Consider the following 15,138-nt stretch of genomic DNA (forward strand, 5'->3'; position numbering starts at 1 on the left):
TTAAAAGTTCGTGGGTGAGAAAGTGTCATAAACTATTATTTGGATAGGAAAAGTCCTATACTCCTTATCTCTTTTACTAAAAATGTTTATGGTGAAGTGGCTCAATATAAGGTAAGGTTTGACTGGATGTATAGAACTTCTGCCAAAGTGCCAAACCTAGCTTCAGATATAATATTAATATAGAGTTGATATAGGACTTTTTCCCCACCTAAGGTGTGTTCTTAATGACACTTTTCACACTGAAAGTTTTAAATACCAATTACTACTTAAAGGTTATATTCGGTTTACTATCCAAATACACTTTCTAATTCGTGTGCGAACGGAGAATGAAATCTTTCTAAACTATTGGGGCTTTTGAAGAGGGGATGCCAATGAGTCTTTTGGTGGTTGAGATTAGTCAGAATCTGACTTGGGAGGGGTGGCATGTATTTCACAAATTGCTCGATTTTTGGCAATTGTAGGGTCGGCGGGAGCAGGTTTGAGATATGATGAAAAATGGTGGTGGTGTAGGGTCGCTAACGATACCGAAATCAGCCGGCGATGTCAGAAAATAAACTTTGGGTAGTAAATGGTTATTTAAAATTTTTTAGGTGGGAAAGTGTTATTAAATCAAATCTGGGTGGAAAAAGGTCGTTTTCTCATGTAGAGTTAGAAAAAAAAAAACCTAATTTAGGGTTTGGTTGTCTGTCCGGTAAATTATTCCCGAGTATCACCATTGGGCAACTCTCCCTTTAATATGTCACTTTTCAGATGACTTATCACCTCCTCCCACCATCACACTTATAATTTGCCACTTGGAAATTCCCATTTATAAATTAAAAATGAAAGAGTAATTAATCAGCCACATAATCGACAGACTGTCCACATATTAAATTTCATTACCAATTTGATCAGAACAAAATTATTATAAAATTTTGAGAATTGGGCTGAAGTAAGTATTAAAATTGCTAGTTGTAATGAGATGAAATTTGCAAGACCACGCATTATTAACCTTATATAAAAAAATCAAATCAGTGATCCAACTGCACATGTAGGGCAGCTTCTAGCAAACCATGTTTCGATCAGTTAATTATGCTGCCCATCGCTGTTAATTTAATATATTCTATTGTTTTAGCCATGCTTAAATAATTGGTCATAATATTTTTTATTTTTATTTTTTTTAAATCGAATTCATTTCGTAGTGATTTTTTTTATTTATATATTCAAATCATAATTGATAATCCTAGCAAACTCCAAGATTTGTGAGACAACAAAGCATGGCCAAAGCATATTGGCATTGATGTTATTCTTTTTGACGCTTACGTGTACCACAACAATTAGGATTATATACAGTAGAGTGTCTGTGGTTAGTAGCTGAGAGATATCAAATAAGCAAAACTACATTGGATGAGCTGAAAGAACCTGTAAGCCCCACGGGCAATACTTGAACAGCTCGCTCTTTCGTTATCTGTTCTTTGTTTTCTTGACTCTGAAGTACCAATTGATGATCTCAAACTATGTCCTCCTCAAGGATGTTTTTCTTCCCTCAACTCACGTTTCTCCTCTGTCATGGTACGTAATCTCTTCGTTATCTCCTGTCTGTTTCTATGTAGAGTTATTAATTGAACTATATTGAAAACAACTCTGCTTTCCATTCAATACCACCACCAGCATCATGCATATATATTAATTCACCTTTTTTAATACATATATACAAGCAACAAACCCATGATTTTCCCTTTTTGTGTATATGGTGTTATTAACGGTGGAAATTTATCAACAGGTTGTAGACGAAAATGGACAGAAACAATGGAAGAGAGTGGAAGTTACACTGGAAACCATGTAAACGTCCTATATTCCCCTCTGGACTTTCACCGAATCTTATGACAAACTACTTGATGAATATATTTCCAAAATAGGAATGGAAGAGTTCGCAAAATCTCGACCTTTATGGGAATTCATATATTCAAATACCCTACTACCACTGCACCCGGTGTTTAATATTCAAACTTCACCATTCCTTGGTGATGGCTTCTCTTTAATGGGAGCTCTTCTTTCATGTTTACAAAGAGCTGATGATCCTTCTCTTCCTTCGACATTTCCTTCTGTTCAGTTGCCTTCCCACAACAGGAACGGTGACAACACTAACAGCATATTGAAGATTTTGCCTAAAATATTCTCGTGGTTTCAAAGACAGTATCGGATTTTCGTTGGAGCGTGACAAAGAGTACTGTAGTTGAAGATGATAAAACTCCAAATACGATCCGGGGATGATGGAGTTGAGTTTCGGCCAATCAACATGGCGACAATGAGTTTCTCTCTTGATCACATCAAGAAAATTAAGGCCAACGTTGGAGCGGTATGGTTAATAAATACAACTTTAGTTTTACTGTTAAATTGAAACTTGAACATGCTCATTCATCTTCATGAAAAAATGAACTACAACAGTTCACTTAAAAGACCTTGATGATAACAATTAAATTATTTGTTTCTTTTTTCTCTCTAGGGTAATTTAGTGATTATTAGAGCACCATCAACATACTAATATTTGTAATTTGCTAAAATTATTTCTTATATAAAATAAATAGAAAAATATAATCCGATATATAAATAAATTTTAACTTAGGTGTTATTAATTTTACCGTGGTATTTATCTATATAACACCCCCCCACGCCCCCGCCCCCCCCCCCCCCCCCCCCCCCCCCCCCCAAAAAAAAAAAAAAAAAAAGTGGATGGTTTTTCACTTTTCAGTATTGAAATACATAAAATTCAGCTAATTAATTTTTTCTTTTTCAATTCATTGCCCTTCAAAATTATTTAAAATTACATCAAATGATTTCCCAAAAAAAAAATGCCTTTTGCTTTATTGTCAAAAATAAATAAATAAATAAATAAATAAAATAAAATAAAATAAAAGATAGGTTACGTCCTGATAATATAGAATATATTAAATCACTTATGTTATATATATAATTTGAATGTCAATTTTGGATCTAATTAATGGGACCATGTTATATTAATGTAGAAAAGAAAAGTAACACTTTTTTCCTTTTTAAGGAGTTAACCAATTTTTCCCACCCAAATAATGGCTTAATGACACTTTCACACTCACAAACTTTTAAAATACCACTTTATTATCTAAATTTATATTCTAACGGCCAATAGAGAGCAAACTCGGTCTAGGTTGTTAGGGCTTTTGAAGAGGGAAGGACGATGATTCTTTTGGTGGTGGAAGGTTGGTTTTTAGTGATTGGGATTGATCATAATTTGACTTGGGAGGGGCGGCTGCTTAAACCCTAATCGCTCCATTATTGGCAATTGGCAGGGTCGGCGGGTGTAGGGTTTGAGATGTTTTGGTAAGTGATAATCAGGGAAGAGAATAGTGGTGGTCTGGGGTTGCAACAATGCTGGAATAAAAAACGGAATACAAATTTAGGTAATAAAATAGTATTTTAAAAGTTTGTGGGTAATAAAGTGTCATTAAACCATTATTTGGGTTAGAAAAAGTTGTTTACTTTTAGTCTTTTATTTTACGCATTGATAGAATATTAAATTATTTATTAACACTTATGTGTTGATAGAACATTAAATTAGTTATATTATACATATATGTGGACTGAATCCTATCTTTATATCAAGTTAGTGAGACGGGATTAGACTCTTATCATTTGTTCGTATAACGTAGTGTTAACAATATAAGTTAAAATTTTTAAGGTTAGAACTATGAGTCTATGAACAAATATAGGTTTAAATATTAAATAATTACAATTTAAGAGAGGAGGTGCAAAGAGGGGCCAGATAATCTACGTGACTTCTGGGAACTTCTTAGAGGGGGTCTCATTGTGTGCTGTCATTAACAAGTGGGTATTAGTCTATTACACTATTTCATAGATTGAGAGCCAGGGACTATTAAATGCTACTGTTGGCAGGAGAGGTTGGGTAAGTGCCCATCAAATGTCTCCAATTAGAATTAGTTCTTTATATGTTTTATACAATTAATGTTACACATACTTCTTTATTATAGGATAAAAAATTATGTACCAATATGATCTCCTTGTTATAAATAATATAATTTCTTTTTTATTATAAGATGAAACATTTTATCTATTTTCACATAGATACATATTTCGCATTTATGTTAAAAGACATATTCCGTTTTAATATCATGCAACTACTTTGGATTGGGATTGCATATTCTCCAACCAGAAAGCCATGTATGCTCTTTTTTTAAATATTGATGAGTCTCCCATCCAGAATATTCCTCCCAATTAATAACCATTCTGATTTTAGTATGAAATCCGAAAAATCTCACTTCAAGTGATTACAAATCTTGATGATGACTGGTGACAGACTCTTAATGACGTGATTACGGGAACAATCTTCTTGGGGACTCGGTTATACATGCAAGAAATGAGTAAGGAGTCGAGCAAGGCACAATCTACAGCACTTGTGTTGCTCAATACCAGGGTTTTACGAAGCTACAAACCAGTAAAAGATATGGTTGAACCTAATGCCAAGACCCCTTGGGGGAATCATTTTGCCTTCTTGCATGTATCCATACCTCCCTTAACTGATGCTTCATCTTCAAATCCACTGGAATTTGTCTTTAGAGCACAACAGATTATTAATGACAAGAAGAGCTCTTTAGCTGTTTACCTCACTGGTCAGCTTCTGGAGATTTTGAAGAAATTTAGAGGCCCAGAGGTGCGTATTTATTATTTCACAATTAGGTGGCATTATAATTATGAGCTGTCGGTGTTCAATTAATTAGTAATTAATCACATTTTATTAAATGTTTTTGAATGTCTTTAATCCAAACATGTGGATGTTGATTGCCACAGGCAGTAGCTAAATATATTCATGGCACCTTAAAGAACTCGAGTATGGGAATCACAAACCTCATCGGGCCAAAGGAAAAAATGTCTTTGGCTNTATAATTACAAAATACATACTTGTAATCAATATATAGAGTGCCAAACCTTGGGTGGGAAATGTGTCCTTATTAATATTCACTCTATCTCTTAATTACAAAATACATACTTGTAATTAATATATATGGTGTATTGGTGTGTTTGGTTGGAGGTAATGTTGGATTACTAAGGTAATGTCAATCTTATATTACTTAATTACCACGTTTGATTGTCAAGTAATATAAGATTCTAGTAATCTTTCAAAACCAATAATAATAATCTGATTACCTACATCTTTTTAGGTATTTTAAGATTATTTGGTAATCTTATTTTTATTACAATTTTATCCCTTATTAATAAATTTTTGGACAATAATGCTCTTGTTTAAAAAACAATTTACATTAATCTGCCATTACAATTTTATCCTTGATTAATTAAGTTTTTGTACAATAATGCCCTTACATTTAAAATAAATTGTAGACTACCACCGCCACCCAACCACCATTGCCGGCAATTGACCAACCACCATTGATCGACGCTGAAAGCCACTGGGAGTTGCCGATATGGCCGTTTCTGGCCATATTAATTGTTATAGATCTTGCTGGAAATGGCTAGATCTATTCTATTCATTTCTGGTTGATCGATGCCATGTTTGTTAACGGCCAGATCTACAACCATCTGGTCGTTTTCAGCCATCAATATGGTCGGAAACGATCATATTGGCGACTCCTAGTGATTTTCAGTGACTTTCGGTGGTGGTGGCCAGCAGTGACTTAGGGTGGATGGGGGTGATTTTATTACAAATTAAAGTTTTATATAAGCTGGGGTGTTTTAGCTAAATTTGAAATGTTGGGGGTTAAAAAAAATTCAAAAATTAATAATAAAAATAATATTATATTAATATTTAAAAATGAGGGCAATTTAGTAATTTATATAACATACTCATTAATTTATTCCAACTAACCAAACACATTTCCCTAAAGATTCCTAATAATCTTCAAGGTAATTTAATTTTTTATTAATATAACATTCTCAATAATCTAACATTTCTTGAACCAAACACACCCTATAGAGTGAATTGTTCGTAAAACAAAAGATGGTTAATTTTGTCAGGCATGCCGTATCAAAGGCTCTGCTTTTGACATGAATTAATTCATCGTGCATAATTAAATATGAAAAATTCTAAAATTATACAAATCCACTGCCACTTATAAAGATTGAGTTCAATTTCCAGCAAAAATGGCCCTTTGCAGTTGAATTTGAATACTTGTTTGTGATGGTGGTGCAGAGTCTTGTAATAACGTTGGTGAGCTACATGGGGCAGTATATCTACTTTTCATAAGTCTCAAAACCTAAATTATATGTAAAATGTTAGTTTGAATCGTTCTTGTACTGTGTGAACCTGGGCGGAAGGCCAGCAATTACTGGTTATATTATTATGTTTGATCATTTGATTGGACTATATTACTGAGTTGTTTGATATTCAGATGATATCTCCTATTTTGTTTAATCGTCTTGTACTGTGTGAATACTTGATTCATTATGCATGACTTGGTTTGCAACCTTTAATATGACGGCAACTTGAGTAAGGTATAGTGCCATGCCATGGTCATAATCACCAGAATACGACCAATGATTAAATTTTGATTGATGGGAAATCAGTTAACATCTTATGTAGCAAGACTTTTGTTTTTGAATGTGAGTGGAGATATGTGGTCATTTAACAACAACAACTTATATTATACAACTGTACACACTAATATCTCAACGGTATTTTGCATTGGTACATCAGCCTTAATGTTGGAATTGCCGACGAAATATAACAAATAAAAACTTTGACAAAGTGTTAGAGAATTATTCTAAACGGCATTCCGCGACAATTTCTGACCTCAGAATGATAATGCCAAAGCCAACCAAAAAAGAAATACAACTGGTCATTGAATGTAACATTATCTGTATCTCTTTCTCAAATTACAGATATATGTCAGAATATATAATTAATTCTTTATTATTACATGGTTTATTTTCTAATTAGGTAAAGTTGACGCCAAGGCAATTTTATTTTTGTCAAGGATTTTGTGTTCGCTAATTTTTGTGTACACTATTAAAAGCTCAGTCTCCTTAAAGGAAAAAACCAGGTATTAGGGAACACTATCTCTGGAATCTCATGACCAAACATACATTACAATAAACTAATAAAAATATAGTTTTTGTTCTTCAAATATTTATATAGATGACTCGACTCAATTAATTAGTTCTTGAGATTATAATGCTTCAGTTTTTTTTTTTTTTTTTAGATACTACAGTATTAAACCAATACTTATCTCTGTGAGTAAATGACTTTTTTTCACCCAAAAAATGGTTTAATGACACCTTTTTACCAATATTTTTAAAATACTATTTTACTATTCAGACGTTATGTTCTATTAATAATTTTCGTTAATTCATTGTAAAGACAAAAATGCCTTTTATTATCTGAATTAATTTTTTTTTTATGCCATATTTATCAATGAGTCAATTACTAATATACCACTTTTTAAATATGAGGTGCGTTTGTTTCCCTATTTTTGCCATATCCTATTCCTATCATTTCCAAAATAAGCATTTGTTTCTCTATTTTGAAAATACTATTATGTTTTATTTCAATTATTTTAAACCCCCTAAGTTTGTTAATTTAACTAAACACCAAAAAAAAAGTTTAGAATTGACAAAAGCACCCCCACCCACCCACTTTCTAGATTTCGGTCACCCTCCTGGTGGTGGCCGGTTGTCAGTATTTAATGGGTGGTGAAAGTGTTTTTGTTATTTTTTAATATTTTATTAGGGGTGTTTAAATATAAAACAAACCTAAAAGGTGTTTTTGTTTATTTTCAAATCATACCTCGTAATAACTACCAACTCTTACTTTTTTTTCAAAAATATATCCAAATACTAAACAAAGGCACCCAATTTTTTTATATGCCCCCTATATGTGAATTACCATTTATACCTCTAGTTTTTATTAAAAATATGTTAATATAAAATATAAAATATGAAATTTTTTTTTCTTTTCTTTTCTTTCTTTTCGTTTTCTTCCATCGCCTCTCTCTTCTTCTCGTTCTCGTACTTTCTTCTTACTTTCATTTACATTTTCTTCTCTTTTTCTTATATCATGTCTTCTCATTTTCTTTTTAATTTTTTTAATCACTTTCTTCTCAGTTCTTCAGCCCCTACCCAAGTTTAGTTCTCCTGCTCATTGCCACCACAGGGCTATGGTAGCATAGTTGTTTCCTCTCTAACCAAAATTCTTCGAACCGAACTTCCTGACAAGATTTTACCTATAATGATGAAACAAGATTAGAAAAGCAAATGGTTTTAATTTTATTTATTGAAAGAAATTAAGACAAAAAATGGGAATTAGTGAGAAAAGTGTTGGCAACGAAGAGATAATTTCCACAGAAAGTGAGAGATTTTTTTAGTGGGTTGAGCTTGAGCCAATTTTGTTTCAGACCGCTTAAAACACTAGAAAATGCCATAGCCCTTGTTGTGAGGATGACAGGATAAGTAAACTTGGGTAGGGGTAGATTTGACACTTTCTTCTCAGGAGAGATTTGAGATTTGATTAAACATTTTAGATTTTTTTATTCACTTTTTCATTTCAGATTTGATTAATTTGTTAATCACTTTACAAAGAAAATACGTGGCAACCATTAACCCTTATTATCCAAACTTCAATTTTAAATTTTAATTTTTGTATGCAAAATATTAATCGACCATCATGCCCTTATTTATAACAAACTTTTGACCATCTTATCCTTCTTCACAATAAATTTATAATGGATTGTGCTTTGACTAATAAAATGGTATTTTAAAATTCGTGGGTGAGAAGATGTCATTAAACTATATTTGGATAGGAAAAAGTCCTATACTCCTTATCTCTTTTACTAAAAATTTTTATGGTGAAGTGGCTCAATATAAGGTAAGGTTTGACTGGATGTATAGAACTTCTGCCAAGTGCCAAACCTAGCTTCAGAATAAATTTTAATAGAAGTTGAGTATAGGACTTTTTCCCACCTAAGGTTTGTCTTAATGACACTTTTCACACTGAAAGTTTTAAAATACCAATTTACTACTTAAAGTTATATTCGGTTTACTATCCAAAATACCCTTTCTAATTCGGTTGCGAACGGAGAATGAAAACGGTCTAAACTATTGGGCTTTTGAAGAGGGGATCCATGAGTCTTTTGGTGGTTGAGATTAGTCAAATCTGACTTGGGAGGGGTGGCTATGTATTTCACAAATTGCTCGATTTTTGGCAATTGGTAGGGTCGGCGGGAGCAAGGTTTGAGTAGTGATGAAAGGGTGGTGGTGTAGGGTCGTAACGATACCGAAATCAGCCGGCGATTGGTCAGAAAATACTTTGGGTAGTTAAATTGTTATTTTAAAATTTTTAGGTGGGAAAGTGTTATTAAATCAAATCTTGGGAAAAAGGTCGTTTTCTCATGTAGAGTTAGAAAAAAAAAACCTAATTTAGGGTTTGGTTGTCTGTCCGGGTAATTTTCCCGAGTATCACCATTGGGCAACTCTCCCTTTAATATGTCACTTTTCAGATGACTTATCACCTCCTCCCCACCATCACACTTATAATTTGCCACTTGGAAATTCCCATTTATAAATTATAAAATGAAGAGAGTAATTAATCAGCCACATAATCGCCAGACTGTCCACATAATTAATTTCAATTACCAATTTGATCAGAACAAATTAATTTAAAATTTTGAGAATGGGGGCTGAAGTAAGTATATAAAATTGCTAGTTGTAAATTGAGATAATTTCAAGACCACGCAGTATTGTAACCTTATAATAAGAAAAACAAATCATTGATCCAACTGCCCATGTAGGCAGCTTCTACAAAACCATGTTTCGATCAAGTTAATTATGCTGCCCATCGCTGTTAATTTATATATTCTATTGTTTTAGCCATGCTTAAATAATTGGTCATATATTTTTTTATTTTTTTTTTTTAAATCGAATTCATTTCGTAGTGATTTTTTTTATTTATATATTCAAATCATATTGATAATCCTAGCAAACTTCCAAGATTTGTGAGCAACAAGCATGGCCAAAGCTATTGGCATTGATGTTATTCTTTTGACGCTTACGTGTACACACAATTAGGATTATATAAACAGTAGAGTGTCTGTGGTTAGTAGCTGAGAGATAGGCTCAAATAAGCAAAACTACATTGGATGAGCTGAAAGAACCTGTAGCCCCACGGGGCAATACTTGAACAGCTCAGCTCTTTCGTTATCTGTTCTTTGTTTTCTGACTCTGAAGTACCATTGATGATTCTCAAACTAGTCTCACACTCAGGTGTTTTTCTTCCCATCACTCACGTTTCTCCTCTGTCATGGTACGTAATCTCTTCGTTATCTCCTGTCTGTTTCTATGTAGAGTTATTAATTGAACTATATGAAACAACTTTCTGCTTTCCATTCAATACCACCACCATGCATCATGCATTATTAATTCACCTTTTTTAATACATATATACAAGCAACAAACCCTATGATTTCCCTTTTGTGTATATGGTGTTAATTAACGGGTGGAAATTTAACACAGGTTGTAGACGAAAATGGACAGAAACAATGGAAGAGAGTGGAAGTTACACTGGAAGACCATGTAAACGTGCCTATATTCCCCTCTGGACTTTCACCGGAATCTTATGACAACTATCTTGATGAATATATTTCCAAAATAGGAATGAAGAGTTCGCAAATCTCGCCTTTATGGAAATTCATATATTCAAATACCCTACTACCACTGCACCCGGTGTTTTAATATTCAAACTTCACCATTCGCTTGGTGATGGCTTCTCTTAATGGGAGCTCTTCTTTCATGTTTACAAAGAGCTGATGATCCTTCTCTTCCTCTCGACATTTCCTTCTGTTCAGTTGCCTTCCCACAACAGGACGGTGACAACAATAACACCATATTGAAGATTTGTGCCTAAATATTCTCTGTGGTTTCAAAGACAGTATCGGATTTCTGTTGGAGCGTGACAAAGAGTACTGTAGTTGAAGATGATAAACTCCAATACGATCCGGGGATGATGGAGTTGAGTTTCGGCCAATCAACATGGCGACATGAGTTTCTCTCTGATCCACATCAAGAAAATTAAGGCCAACGTTGGAGCGGTATGGTTAATAATATACAACTTTTTTTTACTGTTAAATTGAAACTTGAACATGCTCATTCATCTTCATGAAAAAAAATGAAACTACACAGTTCACTTAAAAACCTTGATGATAACAATAAATTATTTGTTTCTTTTTTCTCTCTAGGGTAATTTAGTGATTATTAGAGCACCATCAACATCTAATATTTGTAATTTGCTAAAATTATTTTCTTATATAAAAAAAATAGAAAAATATAATCCGATATATAAATATTTTAACTTAGGTGTTTATAATTTTACCGTGGTATTTATCTATATAACACCCCCCCACGCCCCCGCCCCCCCCCCCCCCCCCCCCCCCCCCCCCAAAAAAAAAAAAAAAAAAAAAAGTGGATGTTTTTCACTTTTCAGTATTGAAATACATAAAATTCAGCTAATTAATTTTTTCTTTTTCAATTCATTGCCCTTCAAAATTATTTAAAATTCATCAAATGATTTCCCAAAAAAAATGCCTTTTGCTTTATTGTCAAAAATAAATAATAAATAAATAATAAAATAAAATAAAATAAAAGATAGGTTACGTCCTGATAATATAGAATATATAAATCACTTATGTTATATATATAATTTGAATGTCAATTTTGGATCTAATTAATGGGACCATGTTATATTAGAGTAAGAAAAGTAACACTTTTTTCCTTTTTAAGGAGTTAACCATTTTTCCCACCCAATAATGGCTTAATGACACTTTCACACTCACAAACTTTTAAAATACCACTTTATTTATAATTTATATTCTAACGGCCATAGAGAGCAAACTCGGTCTAGGTTGTTAGGGCTTTTGAAGAGGGAAGGACATGATTCTTTTGGTGGTGGAAGTTGGTTTTTAGTGATTGGGATTGATCATAATTTGACTTGGGAGGGGCGGCTGCTTAAACCCTAATCGCTCCTTATTGGCAATTGGCAGGTCGGCGGGTGTAGGGTTTGAGATGTTTTGGTAAGTGATAATCGGGGAAGAAAGTGGGTGGTCTGGGTTGCAACAATGCTGAAGAAAAAAACGGAATACAAATTTAGGTAATAAATAGTATTTTAAAAGTTTGTGGGTAATAAAGTGTCATTAAACCATTATTTGGGTTAGAAAAAGTTGTTTACTTTTATCTTTTATTTACGCATTGATAGAATATTAAATTATTTATTAACACTTATGGTTGATAGAACATTAAATTTTTATTATACTATATGTGGACTGAATCCTATCTTATATCAAGTAGTGAGACGGGATTAGACTCTTATCATTTTTCGTATAACGTAGTGTTAACAATTAAGTTAAAATTTTTAAGGTTAGAACTATGAGTCTATGAACAAATATAGGTTTAAATATTAAATAATTACAATTTAAGAGAGGAGGTGCAAAGAGGGGCCAGATAATCTACGTGACTTCTGGGAACTTCTTAGAGGGGGTCTCATTGTGCTGTCATTAACAAGTGGGTATTAGTCTTACACTATTTCATAGATTGAGAGCCAGGGACTATTAAATGCTACTGTTGGCAGGAGAGGTTGGGTAAGTGCCCATCAAATGTCTCCAATTAGAATTAGTTCTTTATATGTTTTATCAATTAATGTTACACATACTTCTTTATTATAGGATAAAAATTATGTACCAATATGATCTCCTTGTTATAAATAATATAATTTCTTTTTTATTATAAGATGAAACATTTTATCTATTTTCACATAGATACATATTTCGCATTTATGTTAAAAGACATATTCCGTTTTAATATCATGCAACACTTGGATTGGGATTGCATATCTCCAACCAGAAGCCATGTATGCTCTTTTTTAAATATTGATGAGTCTCCCATCCAGATATTCCTCCCAATTAATAACCATCTGATTTAGTATGAAATCCGAAAAATCTCACTTCAAGTGATTACAAATCTGATGATGACTGGTGACAGACTCTTAATGACGTGATTACGGGAACAATCTTCTTGGGGACTCGGTTATACATGCAAGATGAGTAAGGAGTCGAGCAAGGCACATCACAGCACTTGTGTTGCTCAATACCAGGGTTTTACGAAGCTACAAACCAGTAAAAGATATGGTTGAACCTAATGCCAAGACCCCTTGGGGGAATCTTTTGCCTTCTTGCATGTATCCATACCTCCCTTAACTGATCTTCATCTTCAAATCCACTGGAATTTGTCTTTAGAGCACAACAGATTATTAATGACAAGAAGAGCTCTTTAGCTGTTTACCTCACTGGTCAGCTTCTGGAGATTTTGAAGAAATTTAAGGCCCAGAGGTGCGTATTTATATTACACAATTAGTGGCATTATATTATGAGCTGTCGGTGTTCAATTAATTAGTATTAATCACATTTTATTAAATGTTTTTGAATGTCTTTAATCCAAACATGTGGATGTTGATTGCCACAGGCAGTAGCTAAGATCTATTCATGGCACCTTAAAGAACTCGAGTATGGGAATCACAAACCTCATCGGGCCAAAGGAAAAAATGTCTTTGGCTAATCATCCTGTTAAAGGTCTCTACTTCACGGTGGTTGGTGCACCTCAGGTACTTTAAATCTTTTCTTTTACAACCATAATTAATCAATTGCTACTGCCTTAAGCATCTTAGAATTAATATTTTCATGCATGCGACCTAGTTATTAAGAAAAATTTTCTCCTAGTATTGTATTATTAATATGTCAAGAAAATATTGGATGAGATGAGTTGCAGAGTATTTGCATAGCAATAGTGAGTAATATGGGAGTGCTAAGGGTTGCTGTTGGAGTAGAAAAAGGCTTCATTGATGCCAAGAAGTTGAAGTCTTGCATAGAGAAAGCATTTCAGATGATGCTCGAAGTTGTATGTCAAAAAATTGATCAACAGTCAACAGAATGAGGAAACGACCTAGTTAAAAGTGCTTTTAAATAAGCTTATACGCAATTATTTAATCTAAGCTAATTATACGATGATTCATGGAATAAGTATCAATACTCAAATGTTTTTTTTTTTTTTGGTGATCAAGGCAAACAATAATATCTCAGTAAATAATATGAATAGTTTTCAATATTTATTCGTCCCAATTACTCCTTTTGTACAAGATGCAGTTTTTAGGGACATTTAAAAGTCAAGAATTGCGGTTTGTGTTATTAGTTTTGAAAATTTTAATCACTTTACCAAGTTGATTAAACTTAAGGGTTTAACATGTTCATTTGTTTTTTTTGTGTTGTCTTATTTAACATCAATATAAACAATGCATCGATCTGAGATAAAAAGTAAAGCACACAACACATTTTTACATGGTTATGCAATCTGCCTACATCCATGGGACCATGTTTAGATGAAACTAATCCACTATGGTAAACATTTATAATTCAATTACAAAGCCAAAGTTAAACATCAATTGCCAAACTCTCCTTGTTATGACAGCGCTTCAAACTTCACCTTTTAGTTGAACTTCGAACTGCCACGTTAGCTAGCTTCACTCCACGAAACCACCTAGTCACCCTTGAGCTCATCTCAAAGTTCTACACCAAAGATGCACTTCAGCTTCAATAGCTTGAAATCCCATCAAACATTATCAATGAAAACTCACGTTCCAACATCATCATCATCATCATCATCAAAGAAACCAAGTTTGAACAACACTCAAATAGGGATAAACAAGGTATTTATAAGCCTACCTAAGCTTATGAAACCTAACTCAAAACAAAAGAAATCTCAAAGAATATGTAGAGAACCTCAGGCTTGAAATAAAATGTATTGGAGAAGATGATATAAAGAAACTTGCGCACCAATGCAAGGGGATAACCAACATACAACCTTTTTTGTGTTTAGCTATTTTGAGAAAGTTTTCGCCAAACTTTCTATGGACTACAATAAAGCAAAATGATTCACCTAATGAGCTAATTAAAAGTGTACTAGGACCATTTACACATGTCTCAAATAAGAATAAAATCTTAACATCAAATGGAGACGCAACATGTGTATACAAAATCTGATTGGGCAAGTGACATCACATGGACACATAGTATTATGACACCAGAAAACAATAAAATGATTGTGCATTAACAAAGTGAT

At 33.1% G+C, this 15,138-nt stretch overlaps 1 pseudogene; it reads left to right on the forward strand.

The window, feature by feature from the left end:
- The first annotated feature begins 82 nt into the window (after positions 1–82).
- On the forward strand, positions 83–13,956 carry LOC116127148 (annotated as a pseudogene).
- Positions 13,957–15,138: the final 1,182 nt, after the last annotated feature.

Source organism: Pistacia vera, unplaced genomic scaffold (assembly GCF_008641045.1).
Source record: "Pistacia vera cultivar Batoury unplaced genomic scaffold, PisVer_v2 Contig189, whole genome shotgun sequence".
NCBI lineage: Eukaryota > Viridiplantae > Streptophyta > Magnoliopsida > Sapindales > Anacardiaceae > Pistacia > Pistacia vera.